Source organism: Urtica dioica, chromosome 1, assembly GCF_054948205.1.
Source record: "Urtica dioica subsp. dioica isolate 48M chromosome 1, U.dioica_male_clone48M_v1_H2, whole genome shotgun sequence".
Classification (NCBI taxonomy): Eukaryota; Viridiplantae; Streptophyta; class Magnoliopsida; order Rosales; family Urticaceae; genus Urtica; species Urtica dioica.
In genome coordinates, this window is record NC_142756.1 from 38,798,913 (window position 1) to 38,814,542 (window position 15,630).

Consider the following 15,630-nt stretch of genomic DNA (forward strand, 5'->3'; position numbering starts at 1 on the left):
CGAGTACCGAGTCCACGAGTCGACAAGCTACTCCTCTTGCCGACTCTACGTTTCTCCTCGAGTTGAGTTCACTCCTCGAGTCGAGTACCGAGCACACGAGTCGACAAGCTACTCCTCGTGCCGACTCTACGTTTCTCCTCGAGTTGAGTTCACTCCTCGAGTCGAGTACCGAGTCCACGAGTCGACAAGCTACTCCTCGTGCCGACTCTACGTTTCTCCTCGAGTTGAGTTCACTCCTCGAGTCGAGTACCGAGCACACGAGTCGACAAGCTACTCCTCGTGCCGACTCTACGTTTCTCCCCGAGTTGAGTTCACTCCTCGAGTTGAGTACCGAGTCCACGAGTCGACAAGCTACTCCTCGTGCCGACTCTACGTTTCTCCTCGAGTTGAGTTCACTCCTCGAGTCGAGTACCGAGCACACGAGTCGACAAGCTACTCCTCGTGCCGACTCTACGTTTCTCCCCGAGTTGAGTTCACTCCTCGAGTTGAGTACCGAGTCCACGAGTCGACAAGCTACTCCTCGTGCCGACTCTACGTTTCTCCTCGAGTTGAGTTCACTCCTCGAGTCGAGTACCGAGCCCACGAGTCGACAAGCTACTCCTCGTGCCGACTCTACGTTTATCCTCAAGTTGAGTTCACTCCTCGAGTCGAGTACCAAGTCCACGAGTCGACAAGCTACTCCTCGTGCCGACTCTACGTTTCTCCTCGAGTTGAGTTCACTCCTCGAGTCGAGTACTGAGTCCACGAGTCGACAAGCTACTCCTCGTGCCGACTCTACGTTTCTCCTCGAGTTGAGTTCACTCCTCGAGTTGAGTACCGAGTCCACGAGTCGACAAGCTACTCCTCGTGCCGACTCTACGTTTCTCCTCGAGATGAGTTCACTCCTCGAGTCGAGTACCGAGCCCACGAGTCGACAAGCTACTACTCGTGCCGACTCTACGTTTCTCCTCGAGATGAGTTCACTCCTCGAGTCGAGTACCGAGTCCACGAGTCGACAAGCTACTCCTCGTGCCGACTCTACGTTTCTCCTCGAGTTGATTTCACTCCTCGAGTCGAGTACCGAGCCCACGAGTCGAAAAGCTACTACTCGTGCCGACTCTACGTTTCTCCTGGAGATGAGTTCACTCCTCGAGTTGAGTACTGAGTTCACGAGTCGACAAGCTACTCCTCGTGCCGACTCTACGTTTCTCCTCGAGTTGAGTTCACTCCTCGAGTCGAGTACCGAGCCCACGAGTCGACAAGCTACTCCTCGTGCCGACTCTACGTTTCTCCTCGAGTTAAGTTCACTCCTCGAGTCGAGTACCGAGTCCACGAGTCGACAAGCTACTCCTCGTGACGACTCTACGTTTCTCCTCGAGATGAGTTCACTCCTCGAGTCGAGTACCGAGTCCACGAGTCGACAAGCTACTACTCGTGCCGACTCTACGTTTCTCCTCGAGTTGATTTCACTCCTCGAGTCGAGTACCGAGCCCACGAGTCGAAAACCTACTACTCGTCCCGACTCTACGTTTCTCCTCGAGATGAGTTCACTCCTCGAGTCGAGTATTGAGTCCACGAGTCGACAAGCTACTCCTTGTGACGACTCTACGTTTCTCCTCGAGATGAGTTCACTCCTCGAGTCGAGTACAGAGCACACGAGTCGACAAGCTACTCCTCGTGCCGACTCTACGTTTCTCCTCGAGTTGAGTTCACTCCTCGAGTCGAGTACTGAGCCCACGAGTCGACAAGCTACTACTCGTGCCGACTCTACGTTTCTCCTCGAGATGAGTTCACTCCTCGAGTCGAGTACCGAGTCCACGAGTCGACAAGCTACTCCTCATGCCGACTCTACATTTCTCCTCGAGTTGATTTCACTCCTCGAGTCGAGTACCGAGCCCACGAGTCGACAAGCTACTCCTCGTGCCGACTCTACGTTTATCCTCGAGTTGAGTTCACTCCTTGAGTCGAGTACCAAGTCCACGAGTCGACAAGCTACTCCTCGTGCCGATTCTACGTTTCTACTCGAGTTGAGTTCACTCCTCGAGTCGAGTACCGGGTCCACGAGTCGACAAGCTACTCCTCGTGACGACTCTACGTTTCTCCTCGAGATGAGTTCACTCCTCGAGTCGAGTACCGAGTCCACGAGTCGACAAGCTACTCCTCTTGCCGACTCTACGTTTCTCCTCGAGTTGAGTTCACTCCTCGAGTCGAGTACCGAGCACACGAGTCGACAAGCTACTCCTCGTGCCGACTCTACGTTTCTCCTCGAGTTGAGTTCACTCCTCGAGTCGAGTACCGAGTCCACGAGTCGACAAGCTACTCCTCGTGCCGACTCTACGTTTCTCCTCGAGTTGAGTTAACTCCTCGAGTCGAGTACCGAGCCCACGAGTCGACAAGCTACTCCTCGTGCCGACTCTACGTTTCTCCTCGAGTTGAGTTCACTCCTCGAGTCGAGTACCGAGTCCACGAGTCGACAAGCTACTCCTCGTGCTGACTCTACGTTTCTCCTCGAGTTGAGTTCACTCCTCGAGTCGAGTACCGAGCCCACGAGTCGACAAGCTACTACTCGTGCCGACTCTACGTTTCTCCTCGAGATGAGTTCACTCCTCGAGTCGAGTACCGAGTCCACGAGTCGACAAGCTACTCCTCTTGCCGACTCTACGTTTCTCCTCGAGATGAGTTCACTCCTCGAGTCGAGTACCGAGTCCACGAGTCGACAAGCTACTCCTCGTGCCGACTCTACGTTTCTCCTCGAGTCGAGTACCGAGCCCACGAGTCGAAAAGCTACTACTCGTGCCGACTCTACGTTTCTCCTGGAGATGAGTTCACTCCTCGAGTTGAGTACTGAGTTCACGAGTCGACAAGCTACTCCTCGTGCTGACTCTACGTTTCTCCTCGAGTTGAGTTCACTCCTCGAGTCGAGTACCGAGCCCACGAGTCGACAAGCTACTCCTCGTGCCGACTCTACGTTTCTCCTAGAGTTAAGTTCACTCCTCGAGTCGAGTACCGAGTCCACGAGTCGACAAGCTACTCCTCGTGACGACTCTACGTTTCTCCTCGAGATGAGTTCACTCCTCGAGTCGAGTACCGAGTCCACGAGTCGACAAGCTACTCCTCGTGCCGACTCTACGTTTCTCCTCGAGATGAGTTCACTCCTCGAGTCGAGTACAGAGCACACAAGTCGACAAGCTACTCCACGTGCCGACTCTACGTTTCTCCTCGAGTTGAGTTCACTCCTCGAGTCGAGTACTGAGCCCACGAGTCGACAAGCTACTACTCGTGTCGACTCTACGTTTCTCCTCGAGATGAGTTCACTCCTCGAGTCGAGTACCGAGTCCACGAGTCGACAAGCTACTCCTCATGCCGACTCTACATTTCTCCTCGAGTTGATTTCACTCCTCGAGTCGAGTACCGAGCCCACGAGTCGACAAGCTACTCCTCGTGCCGACTCTACGTTTATCCTCGAGTTGAGTTCACTCCTTGAGTCGAGTACCAAGTCCACGAGTCGACAAGCTACTCCTCGTGCCGACTCTACGTTTCTACTCGAGTTGAGTTCACTCCTCGAGTCGAGTACCGGGTCCACGAGTCGACAAGCTACTCCTCGTGACGACTCTACGTTTCTCCTCGAGATGAGTTCACTCCTCGAGTCGAGTACCGAGTCCACGAGTCGACAAGCTACTCCTCTTGCCGACTCTACGTTTCTCCTCGAGTTGAGTTCACTCCTCGAGTCGAGTACCGAGCACACGAGTCGACAAGCTACTCCTCGTGCCGACTCTACGTTTCTCCTCGAGTTGAGTTCACTCCTCGAGTCGAGTACCGAGTCCACGAGTCGACAAGCTACTCCTCGTGCCGACTCTACGTTTCTCCTCGAGTTGAGTTAACTCCTCGAGTCGAGTACCGAGCCCACGAGTCGACAAGCTACTCCTCGTGCCGACTCTACGTTTCTCCTCGAGTTGAGTTCACTCCTCGAGTCGAGTACCGAGTCCACGAGTCGACAAGCTACTCCTCGTGCTGACTCTACGTTTCTCCTCGAGTTGAGTTCACTCCTCGAGTCGAGTACCGAGCCCACGAGTCGACAAGCTACTACTCGTGCCGACTCTACGTTTCTCCTCGAGATGAGTTCACTCCTCGAGTCGAGTACCGAGTCCACGAGTCGACAAGCTACTCCTCTTGCCGACTCTACGTTTCTCCTCGAGATGAGTTCACTCCTCGAATCGAGTACCGAGTCCACGAGTCGACAAGCTACTCCTCGTGCCGACTCTACGTTTCTCCTCGAGATGAGTTCACTCCTCGAGTCGAGTACAGAGCACACGAGTCGACAAGCTACTCCTCGTGCCGACTCTACGTTTCTCCTCGAGTTGAGTTCACTCCTCGAGTCGAGTACTGAGCCCACGAGTCGACAAGCTACTACTCGTGCCGACTCTACGTTTCTCCTCGAGATGAGTTCACTCCTCGAGTCGAGTACCGAGTCCACGAGTCGACAAGCTACTCCTCATGCCGACTCTACCTTTCTCCTCGAGTTGATTTCACTCCTCGAGTCGAGTACCGAGCCCACGAGTCGACAAGCTACTCCTCGTGCCGACTCTACGTTTATCCTCGAGTTGAGTTCACTCCTTGAGTCGAGTACCAAGTCCACGAGTCGACAAGCTACTCCTCGTGCCGACTCTACGATTCTACTCGAGTTGAGTTCACTCCTCGAGTCGAGTACCGGGTCCACGAGTCGACAAGCTACTCCTCGTGACGACTCTACGTTTCTCCTCGAGATGAGTTCACTCCTCGAGTCGAGTACCGAGTCCACGAGTCGACAAGCTACTCCTCTTGCCGACTCTACGTTTCTCCTCGAGTTGAGTTCACTCCTCGAGTCGAGTACCGAGCACACGAGTCGACAAGCTACTCCTCGTGCCGACTCTACGTTTCTCCTCGAGTTGAGTTCACTCCTCGAGTCGAGTACCGAGTCCACGAGTCGACAAGCTACTCCTCGTGCCGACTCTACGTTTCTCCTCGAGTTGAGTTCACTCCTCGAGTCGAGTACCGAGCACACGAGTCGACAAGCTACTCCTCGTGCCGACTCTACGTTTCTCCCCGAGTTGAGTTCAGTCCTCGAGTTGAGTACCGAGTCCACGAGTCGACAAGCTACTCCTCGTGCCGACTCTACGTTTCTCCTCGAGTTGAGTTCACTCCTCGAGTCGAGTACCGAGCACACGAGTCGACAAGCTACTCCTCGTGCCGACTCTACGTTTCTCCCCGAGTTGAGTTCACTCCTCGAGTTGAGTACCGAGTCCACGAGTCGACAAGCTACTCCTCGTGCCGACTCTACGTTTCTCCTCGAGTTGAGTTCACTCCTCGAGTCGAGTACCGAGCCCACGAGTCGACAAGCTACTCCTCGTGCCGACTCTACGTTTATCCTCAAGTTGAGTTCACTCCTCGAGTCGAGTACCAAGTCCACGAGTCGACAAGCTACTCCTCGTGCCGACTCTACGTTTCTCCTCGAGTTGAGTTCACTCCTCGAGTCGAGTACTGAGTCCACGAGTCGACAAGCTACTCCTCGTGCCGACTCTACGTTTCTCCTCGAGTTGAGTTCACTCCTCGAGTTGAGTACCGAGTCCACGAGTCGACAAGCTACTCCTCGTGCCGACTCTACGTTTCTCCTCGAGATGAGTTCACTCCTCGAGTCGAGTACCGAGCCCACGAGTCGACAAGCTACTACTCGTGCCGACTCTACGTTTCTCCTCGAGATGAGTTCACTCCTCGAGTCGAGTACCGAGTCCACGAGTCGACAAGCTACTCCTCGTGCCGACTCTACGTTTCTCCTCGAGTTGATTTCACTCCTCGAGTCGAGTACCGAGCCCACGAGTCGAAAAGCTACTACTCGTGCCGACTCTACGTTTCTCCTGGAGATGAGTTCACTCCTCGAGTTGAGTACTGAGTTCACGAGTCGACAAGCTACTCCTCGTGCCGACTCTACGTTTCTCCTCGAGTTGAGTTCACTCCTCGAGTCGAGTACCGAGCCCACGAGTCGACAAGCTACTCCTCGTGCCGACTCTACGTTTCTCCTCGAGTTAAGTTCACTCCTCGAGTCGAGTACCGAGTCCACGAGTCGACAAGCTACTCCTCGTGACGACTCTACGTTTCTCCTCGAGATGAGTTCACTCCTCGAGTCGAGTACCGAGTCCACGAGTCGACAAGCTACTACTCGTGCCGACTCTACGTTTCTCCTCGAGTTGATTTCACTCCTCGAGTCGAGTACCGAGCCCACGAGTCGAAAAGCTACTACTCGTCCCGACTCTACGTTTCTCCTCGAGATGAGTTCACTCCTCGAGTCGAGTATTGAGTCCACGAGTCGACAAGCTACTCCTTGTGACGACTCTACGTTTCTCCTCGAGATGAGTTCACTCCTCGAGTCGAGTACAGAGCACACGAGTCGACAAGCTACTCCTCGTGCCGACTCTACGTTTCTCCTCGAGTTGAGTTCACTCCTCGAGTCGAGTACTGAGCCCACGAGTCGACAAGCTACTACTCGTGCCGACTCTACGTTTCTCCTCGAGATGAGTTCACTCCTCGAGTCGAGTACCGAGTCCACGAGTCGACAAGCTACTCCTCATGCCGACTCTACATTTCTCCTCGAGTTGATTTCACTCCTCGAGTCGAGTACCGAGCCCACGAGTCGACAAGCTACTCCTCGTGCCGACTCTACGTTTATCCTCGAGTTGAGTTCACTCCTTGAGTCGAGTACCAAGTCCACGAGTCGACAAGCTACTCCTCGTGCCGATTCTACGTTTCTACTCGAGTTGAGTTCACTCCTCGAGTCGAGTACCGGGTCCACGAGTCGACAAGCTACTCCTCGTGACGACTCTACGTTTCTCCTCGAGATGAGTTCACTCCTCGAGTCGAGTACCGAGTCCACGAGTCGACAAGCTACTCCTCTTGCCGACTCTACGTTTCTCCTCGAGTTGAGTTCACTCCTCGAGTCGAGTACCGAGCACACGAGTCGACAAGCTACTCCTCGTGCCGACTCTACGTTTCTCCTCGAGTTGAGTTCACTCCTCGAGTCGAGTACCGAGTCCACGAGTCGACAAGCTACTCCTCGTGCCGACTCTACGTTTCTCCTCGAGTTGAGTTAACTCCTCGAGTCGAGTACCGAGCCCACGAGTCGACAAGCTACTCCTCGTGCCGACTCTACGTTTCTCCTCGAGTTGAGTTCACTCCTCGAGTCGAGTACCGAGTCCACGAGTCGACAAGCTACTCCTCGTGCTGACTCTACGTTTCTCCTCGAGTTGAGTTCACTCCTCGAGTCGAGTACCGAGCCCACGAGTCGACAAGCTACTACTCGTGCCGACTCTACGTTTCTCCTCGAGATGAGTTCACTCCTCGAGTCGAGTACCGAGTCCACGAGTCGACAAGCTACTCCTCTTGCCGACTCTACGTTTCTCCTCGAGATGAGTTCACTCCTCGAGTCGAGTACCGAGTCCACGAGTCGACAAGCTACTCCTCGTGCCGACTCTACGTTTCTCCTCGAGTCGAGTACCGAGCCCACGAGTCGAAAAGCTACTACTCGTGCCGACTCTACGTTTCTCCTGGAGATGAGTTCACTCCTCGAGTTGAGTACTGAGTTCACGAGTCGACAAGCTACTCCTCGTGCTGACTCTACGTTTCTCCTCGAGTTGAGTTCACTCCTCGAGTCGAGTACCGAGCCCACGAGTCGACAAGCTACTCCTCGTGCCGACTCTACGTTTCTCCTAGAGTTAAGTTCACTCCTCGAGTCGAGTACCGAGTCCACGAGTCGACAAGCTACTCCTCGTGACGACTCTACGTTTCTCCTCGAGATGAGTTCACTCCTCGAGTCGAGTACCGAGTCCACGAGTCGACAAGCTACTCCTCGTGCCGACTCTACGTTTCTCCTCGAGATGAGTTCACTCCTCGAGTCGAGTACAGAGCACACAAGTCGACAAGCTACTCCACGTGCCGACTCTACGTTTCTCCTCGAGTTGAGTTCACTCCTCGAGTCGAGTACTGAGCCCACGAGTCGACAAGCTACTACTCGTGTCGACTCTACGTTTCTCCTCGAGATGAGTTCACTCCTCGAGTCGAGTACCGAGTCCACGAGTCGACAAGCTACTCCTCATGCCGACTCTACATTTCTCCTCGAGTTGATTTCACTCCTCGAGTCGAGTACCGAGCCCACGAGTCGACAAGCTACTCCTCGTGCCGACTCTACGTTTCTCCTCGAGTTGAGTTCACTCCTCGAGTCGAGTACTGAGCCCACGAGTCGACAAGCTACTACTCGTGCCGACTCTACGTTTCTCCTCGAGATGAGTTCACTCCTCGAGTCGAGTACCGAGTCCACGAGTCGACAAGCTACTCCTCATGCCGACTCTACATTTCTCCTCGAGTTGATTTCACTCCTCGAGTCGAGTACCGAGCCCACGAGTCGACAAGCTACTCCTCGTGCCGACTCTACGTTTATCCTCGAGTTGAGTTCACTCCTTGAGTCGAGTACCAAGTCCACGAGTCGACAAGCTACTCCTCGTGCCGATTCTACGTTTCTACTCGAGTTGAGTTCACTCCTCGAGTCGAGTACCGGGTCCACGAGTCGACAAGCTACTCCTCGTGACGACTCTACGTTTCTCCTCGAGATGAGTTCACTCCTCGAGTCGAGTACCGAGTCCACGAGTCGACAAGCTACTCCTCTTGCCGACTCTACGTTTCTCCTCGAGTTGAGTTCACTCCTCGAGTCGAGTACCGAGCACACGAGTCGACAAGCTACTCCTCGTGCCGACTCTACGTTTCTCCTCGAGTTGAGTTCACTCCTCGAGTCGAGTACCGAGTCCACGAGTCGACAAGCTACTCCTCGTGCCGACTCTACGTTTCTCCTCGAGTTGAGTTAACTCCTCGAGTCGAGTACCGAGCCCACGAGTCGACAAGCTACTCCTCGTGCCGACTCTACGTTTCTCCTCGAGTTGAGTTCACTCCTCGAGTCGAGTACCGAGTCCACGAGTCGACAAGCTACTCCTCGTGCTGACTCTACGTTTCTCCTCGAGTTGAGTTCACTCCTCGAGTCGAGTACCGAGCCCACGAGTCGACAAGCTACTACTCGTGCCGACTCTACGTTTCTCCTCGAGATGAGTTCACTCCTCGAGTCGAGTACCGAGTCCACGAGTCGACAAGCTACTCCTCTTGCCGACTCTACGTTTCTCCTCGAGATGAGTTCACTCCTCGAGTCGAGTACCGAGTCCACGAGTCGACAAGCTACTCCTCGTGCCGACTCTACGTTTCTCCTCGAGTCGAGTACCGAGCCCACGAGTCGAAAAGCTACTACTCGTGCCGACTCTACGTTTCTCCTGGAGATGAGTTCACTCCTCGAGTTGAGTACTGAGTTCACGAGTCGACAAGCTACTCCTCGTGCTGACTCTACGTTTCTCCTCGAGTTGAGTTCACTCCTCGAGTCGAGTACCGAGCCCACGAGTCGACAAGCTACTCCTCGTGCCGACTCTACGTTTCTCCTAGAGTTAAGTTCACTCCTCGAGTCGAGTACCGAGTCCACGAGTCGACAAGCTACTCCTCGTGACGACTCTACGTTTCTCCTCGAGATGAGTTCACTCCTCGAGTCGAGTACCGAGTCCACGAGTCGACAAGCTACTCCTCGTGCCGACTCTACGTTTCTCCTCGAGATGAGTTCACTCCTCGAGTCGAGTACAGAGCACACAAGTCGACAAGCTACTCCACGTGCCGACTCTACGTTTCTCCTCGAGTTGAGTTCACTCCTCGAGTCGAGTACTGAGCCCACGAGTCGACAAGCTACTACTCGTGTCGACTCTACGTTTCTCCTCGAGATGAGTTCACTCCTCGAGTCGAGTACCGAGTCCACGAGTCGACAAGCTACTCCTCATGCCGACTCTACATTTCTCCTCGAGTTGATTTCACTCCTCGAGTCGAGTACCGAGCCCACGAGTCGACAAGCTACTCCTCGTGCCGACTCTACGTTTATCCTCGAGTTGAGTTCACTCCTTGAGTCGAGTACCAAGTCCACGAGTCGACAAGCTACTCCTCGTGCCGACTCTACGTTTCTACTCGAGTTGAGTTCACTCCTCGAGTCGAGTACCGGGTCCACGAGTCGACAAGCTACTCCTCGTGACGACTCTACGTTTCTCCTCGAGATGAGTTCACTCCTCGAGTCGAGTACCGAGTCCACGAGTCGACAAGCTACTCCTCTTGCCGACTCTACGTTTCTCCTCGAGTTGAGTTCACTCCTCGAGTCGAGTACCGAGCACACGAGTCGACAAGCTACTCCTCGTGCCGACTCTACGTTTCTCCTCGAGTTGAGTTCACTCCTCGAGTCGAGTACCGAGTCCACGAGTCGACAAGCTACTCCTCGTGCCGACTCTACGTTTCTCCTCGAGTTGAGTTAACTCCTCGAGTCGAGTACCGAGCCCACGAGTCGACAAGCTACTCCTCGTGCCGACTCTACGTTTCTCCTCGAGTTGAGTTCACTCCTCGAGTCGAGTACCGAGTCCACGAGTCGACAAGCTACTCCTCGTGCTGACTCTACGTTTCTCCTCGAGTTGAGTTCACTCCTCGAGTCGAGTACCGAGCCCACGAGTCGACAAGCTACTACTCGTGCCGACTCTACGTTTCTCCTCGAGATGAGTTCACTCCTCGAGTCGAGTACCGAGTCCACGAGTCGACAAGCTACTCCTCTTGCCGACTCTACGTTTCTCCTCGAGATGAGTTCACTCCTCGAGTCGAGTACCGAGTCCACGAGTCGACAAGCTACTCCTCGTGCCGACTCTACGTTTCTCCTCGAGTCGAGTACCGAGCCCACGAGTCGAAAAGCTACTACTCGTGCCGACTCTACGTTTCTCCTGGAGATGAGTTCACTCCTCGAGTTGAGTACTGAGTTCACGAGTCGACAAGCTACTCCTCGTGCCGACTCTACGTTTCTCCTCGAGTTGAGTTCACTCCTCGAGTCGAGTACCGAGCCCACGAGTCGACAAGCTACTCCTCGTGCCGACTCTACGTTTCTCCTAGAGTTAAGTTCACTCCTCGAGTCGAGTACCGAGTCCACGAGTCGACAAGCTACTCCTCGTGACGACTCTACGTTTCTCCTCGAGATGAGTTCACTCCTCGAGTCGAGTACCGAGTCCACGAGTCGACAAGCTACTCCTCGTGCCGACTCTACGTTTCTCCTCGAGATGAGTTCACTCCTCGAGTCGAGTACCGAGTCCACGAGTCGACAAGCTACTCCTCGTGCCGACTCTACGTTTCTCCTCGAGATGAGTTCACTCCTCGAGTCGAGTACCGAGTCCACGAGTCGACAAGCTACTCCTCTTGCCGACTCTACGTTTCTCCTCGAGATGAGTTCACTCCTCGAGTCGAGTACCGAGTCCACGAGTCGACAAGCTACTCCTCGTGCCGACTCTACGTTTCTCCTCGAGTCGAGTACCGAGCCCACGAGTCGAAAAGCTACTACTCGTGCCGACTCTACGTTTCTCCTGGAGATGAGTTCACTCCTCGAGTTGAGTACTGAGTTCACGAGTCGACAAGCTACTCCTCGTGCTGACTCTACGTTTCTCCTCGAGTTGAGTTCACTCCTCGAGTCGAGTACCGAGCCCACGAGTCGACAAGCTACTCCTCGTGCCGACTCTACGTTTCTCCTAGAGTTAAGTTCACTCCTCGAGTCGAGTACCGAGTCCACGAGTCGACAAGCTACTCCTCGTGACGACTCTACGTTTCTCCTCGAGATGAGTTCACTCCTCGAGTCGAGTACCGAGTCCACGAGTCGACAAGCTACTCCTCGTGCCGACTCTACGTTTCTCCTCGAGATGAGTTCACTCCTCGAGTCGAGTACAGAGCACACAAGTCGACAAGCTACTCCACGTGCCGACTCTACGTTTCTCCTCGAGTTGAGTTCACTCCTCGAGTCGAGTACTGAGCCCACGAGTCGACAAGCTACTACTCGTGTCGACTCTACGTTTCTCCTCGAGATGAGTTCACTCCTCGAGTCGAGTACCGAGTCCACGAGTCGACAAGCTACTCCTCATGCCGACTCTACATTTCTCCTCGAGTTGATTTCACTCCTCGAGTCGAGTACCGAGCCCACGAGTCGACAAGCTACTCCTCGTGCCGACTCTACGTTTATCCTCGAGTTGAGTTCACTCCTTGAGTCGAGTACCAAGTCCACGAGTCGACAAGCTACTCCTCGTGCCGACTCTACGTTTCTACTCGAGTTGAGTTCACTCCTCGAGTCGAGTACCGGGTCCACGAGTCGACAAGCTACTCCTCGTGACGACTCTACGTTTCTCCTCGAGATGAGTTCACTCCTCGAGTCGAGTACCGAGTCCACGAGTCGACAAGCTACTCCTCTTGCCGACTCTACGTTTCTCCTCGAGTTGAGTTCACTCCTCGAGTCGAGTACCGAGCACACGAGTCGACAAGCTACTCCTCGTGCCGACTCTACGTTTCTCCTCGAGTTGAGTTCACTCCTCGAGTCGAGTACCGAGTCCACGAGTCGACAAGCTACTCCTCGTGCCGACTCTACGTTTCTCCTCGAGTTGAGTTAACTCCTCGAGTCGAGTACCGAGCCCACGAGTCGACAAGCTACTCCTCGTGCCGACTCTACGTTTCTCCTCGAGTTGAGTTCACTCCTCGAGTCGAGTACCGAGTCCACGAGTCGACAAGCTACTCCTCGTGCTGACTCTACGTTTCTCCTCGAGTTGAGTTCACTCCTCGAGTCGAGTACCGAGCCCACGAGTCGACAAGCTACTACTCGTGCCGACTCTACGTTTCTCCTCGAGATGAGTTCACTCCTCGAGTCGAGTACCGAGTCCACGAGTCGACAAGCTACTCCTCTTGCCGACTCTACGTTTCTCCTCGAGATGAGTTCACTCCTCGAGTCGAGTACCGAGTCCACGAGTCGACAAGCTACTCCTCGTGCCGACTCTACGTTTCTCCTCGAGTCGAGTACCGAGCCCACGAGTCGAAAAGCTACTACTCGTGCCGACTCTACGTTTCTCCTGGAGATGAGTTCACTCCTCGAGTTGAGTACTGAGTTCACGAGTCGACAAGCTACTCCTCGTGCCGACTCTACGTTTCTCCTCGAGTTGAGTTCACTCCTCGAGTCGAGTACCGAGCCCACGAGTCGACAAGCTACTCCTCGTGCCGACTCTACGTTTCTCCTAGAGTTAAGTTCACTCCTCGAGTCGAGTACCGAGTCCACGAGTCGACAAGCTACTCCTCGTGACGACTCTACGTTTCTCCTCGAGATGAGTTCACTCCTCGAGTCGAGTACCGAGTCCACGAGTCGACAAGCTACTCCTCGTGCCGACTCTACGTTTCTCCTCGAGATGAGTTCACTCCTCGAGTCGAGTACAGAGCACACGAGTCGACAAGCTACTCCTCGTGCCGACTCTACGTTTCTCCTCGAGTTGAGTTCACTCCTCGAGTCGAGTACTGAGCCCACGAGTCGACAAGCTACTACTCGTGTCGACTCTACGTTTCTCCTCGAGATGAGTTCACTCCTCGAGTCGAGTACCGAGTCCACGAGTCGACAAGCTACTCCTCATGCCGACTCTACATTTCTCCTCGAGTTGATTTCACTCCTCGAGTCGAGTACCGAGCCCACGAGTCGACAAGCTACTCCTCGTGCCGACTCTACGTTTATCCTCGAGTTGAGTTCACTCCTTGAGTCGAGTACCAAGTCCACGAGTCGACAAGCTACTCCTCGTGCCGACTCTACGTTTCTACTCGAGTTGAGTTCACTCCTCGAGTCGAGTACCGGGTCCACGAGTCGACAAGCTACTCCTCGTGACGACTCTACGTTTCTCCTCGAGATGAGTTCACTCCTCGAGTCGAGTACCGAGTCCACGAGTCGACAAGCTACTCCTCTTGCCGACTCTACGTTTCTCCTCGAGTTGAGTTCACTCCTCGAGTCGAGTACCGAGCACACGAGTCGACAAGCTACTCCTCGTGCCGACTCTACGTTTCTCCTCGAGTTGAGTTCACTCCTCGAGTCGAGTACCGAGTCCACGAGTCGACAAGCTACTCCTCGTGCTGACTCTACGTTTCTCCTCGAGTTGAGTTCACTCCTCGAGTCGAGTACCGAGCCCACGAGTCGACAAGCTACTACTCGTGCCGACTCTACGTTTCTCCTCGAGATGAGTTCACTCCTCGACTCGAGTACCGAGTCCACGAGTCGACAAGCTACTCCTCGTGCCGACTCTACGTTTCTCCTCGAGTTGAGTTCACTCCTCGAGTCGAGTACCGAGCCCACGAGTCGACAAGCTACTCCTCGTGCCGACTCTACGTTTATCCTCAAGTTGAGTTCACTCCTCGAGTCGAGTACCAAGTCCACGAGTCGACAAGCTACTCCTCGTGCCGACTCTACGTTTCTCCTCGAGTTGAGTTCACTCCTCGAGTCGAGTACTGAGTCCACGAGTCGACAAGCTACTCCTCGTGCCGACTCTACGTTTCTCCTCGAGTTGAGTTCACTCCTCGAGTTGAGTACCGAGTCCACGAGTCGACAAGCTACTCCTCGTGCCGACTCTACGTTTCTCCTCGAGATGAGTTCACTCCTCGAGTCGAGTACCGAGCCCACGAGTCGACAAGCTACTACTCGTGCCGACTCTACGTTTCTCCTCGAGATGAGTTCACTCCTCGAGTCGAGTACCGAGTCCACGAGTCGACAAGCTACTCCTCGTGCCGACTCTACGTTTCTCCTCGAGTTGATTTCACTCCTCGAGTCGAGTACCGAGCCCACGAGTCGAAAAGCTACTACTCGTGCCGACTCTACGTTTCTCCTGGAGATGAGTTCACTCCTCGAGTTGAGTACTGAGTTCACGAGTCGACAAGCTACTCCTCGTGCCGACTCTACGTTTCTCCTCGAGTTGAGTTCACTCCTCGAGTCGAGTACCGAGCCCACGAGTCGACAAGCTACTCCTCGTGCCGACTCTACGTTTCTCCTCGAGTTAAGTTCACTCCTCGAGTCGAGTACCGAGTCCACGAGTCGACAAGCTACTCCTCGTGACGACTCTACGTTTCTCCTCAAGATGAGTTCACTCCTCGAGTCGAGTACCGAGTCCACGAGTCGACAAGCTACTCCTCGTGCCGACTCTACGTTTCTCCTCGAGATGAGTTCACTCCTCGAGTCGAGTACAGAGCACACGAGTCGACAAGCTACTCCTCGTGCCGACTCTACGTTTCTCCTCGAGTTGAGTTCACTCCTCGAGTCGAGTACTGAGCCCACGAGTCGACAAGCTACTACTCGTGCCGACTCTACGTTTCTCCTCGAGATGAGTTCACTCCTCGAGTCGAGTACCGAGTCCACGAGTCGACAAGCTACTCCTCATGCCTACTCTACATTTCTCCTCGAGTTGATTTCACTCCTCGAGTCGAGTACCGAGCCCACGAGTCGACAAGCTACTCCTCGTGCCGACTCTACGTTTATCCTCGAGTTGAGTTCACTCCTTGAGTCGAGTACCAAGTCCACGAGTCGACAAGCTACTCCTCGTGCCGACTCTACGTTTCTACTCGAGTTGAGTTCACTCCTCGAGTCGAGTACCGGGTCCACGAGTCGACAAGCTACTCCTCGTGACGACTCTACGTTTCTCCTCGAGATGAGTTCACTCCTCGAGTTGAGTACTGAGTTCACGAGTCGAC